General features: G+C 34.9%; 1 long non-coding RNA gene across 1 annotated transcript in view; it reads right to left on the bottom strand.

Annotated features, from left to right (window-relative positions):
- Positions 1-449: 449 nt before the first annotated feature.
- LOC117939852 overlaps positions 450-1,360 on the bottom strand; it is a 2,151-nt gene continuing 1,240 nt past the window's right edge. Inside the window, exon 2 of the long non-coding RNA XR_004655669.1 lies at positions 450-1,360. This exon is cut by the window's right edge and continues 302 nt beyond it. This is a non-coding gene — a long non-coding RNA (uncharacterized LOC117939852).

Genomic DNA, 1,360 nt, shown 5'->3' with positions numbered 1-1,360 from the left:
ACTTTTTTTCTACATATTATACTATGACTTTTTTCGATATACTATACTATGACTTTTTAAACATACTATACTATGACATTTTGTCGACTTACTATACTATGACTTTTTTGACTATTTTCGGCATACTATAACATGACTTTTTTTTTAACTTGTTCGACATGCTATACTATGACTTTTTTCAACATACTATGGATTTGGTTTTAACTTTTTGTACACATTTCTTAAAGTGGAATTAGCTGAAATGGTAGAGCGCTTGCTTAGCATGCGAGAGGTAGCGGGATCGATGCCCGCATTCTCCAGAGGACTTTACATTCTTCTTGTTCCTTTAAATCAAAAACTATAAATTTGGACTTTTGTCAACATACTATGCTATCACATTTCTTTACATACAATCCTATTATTTTTTTTAATTAACATTTTTAATGTATAATAAAACAGTGAAGAAACAAAACAATCAATTTTATTCCACGTTTCGGTAAATATTGTGACAGTTTCCATACCATTCAGTGAATGTAGACAGAGAAGATTTATCTCTTACACCAAACCCCGCAGTTACAACAACATGTTGTATTAAAACATATCTCCGGCAGTCCCAGGCCGGCTGCAGTGGAGAATTCAGTGTAAGATGGCGATTTGGGCTTAATAATGTTTTTGTAGATGCCGTTTGAACGGAGCATCAATTATTCATCCGTTAAGAACAGTTCTGACTACTGTGAAAAAGATTTGACACCAAAACTGGACCATCAACACCAATATTATATACTAATATAGGTTATATCCTGAGAAATAACTTGACAGACAACACAGATGAAATATCTTAAGGTTAACTTATTGTCCTTTTGAGCAGTTTCCTCAATGCAAAGATTATCTTGAAAGTTTCTAAAAAATTAATCTTTGATTATTCAGTGCACAAAAACAAAAGAAGTTGATTCATTACATTTCCTGTTGAGTTTCCAGGAAATAACTTGTCATTTTTTAGGAATTGCAGGTAAACTGTAAAGTTAGTGCACTTTCAATTTCATTGCTAGCGTAAATTAGAGAACTGGTCGTCTGCCTACAGTCAAGCATACAGTCAATAACTCACAATTATGTCTCCTACAACACCCCCCCCCCCTCCGTTTACTATCTTGTGTGTATAAGAAAAGTTTTTTTCAACACCAAAAATGTCCACAATCTGTACAAACTGGTTCATTGTTGCATACAAGTTGTTTTCTTCCATGTACACATGATGTTGTGTTCACTGTCTCCTGAACAAGACACCTTCCTACCACACAGCTTCCTACGCATCATGTCTCTGATCTATGTCTGTAAACCTCAAAGACTGTTGGTCCTCTCCCTCCTCTACTTAGGAGCGAGCCGA

Source organism: Etheostoma cragini, unplaced genomic scaffold (genome assembly GCF_013103735.1).
Source record: "Etheostoma cragini isolate CJK2018 unplaced genomic scaffold, CSU_Ecrag_1.0 ScbMSFa_1290, whole genome shotgun sequence".
In the NCBI taxonomy this organism is placed as follows: Eukaryota; Metazoa; Chordata; class Actinopteri; order Perciformes; family Percidae; genus Etheostoma; species Etheostoma cragini.
Note: the sequence above shows the minus strand (reverse complement) of the source record. Positions and strands in the feature narration are given on the sequence as shown.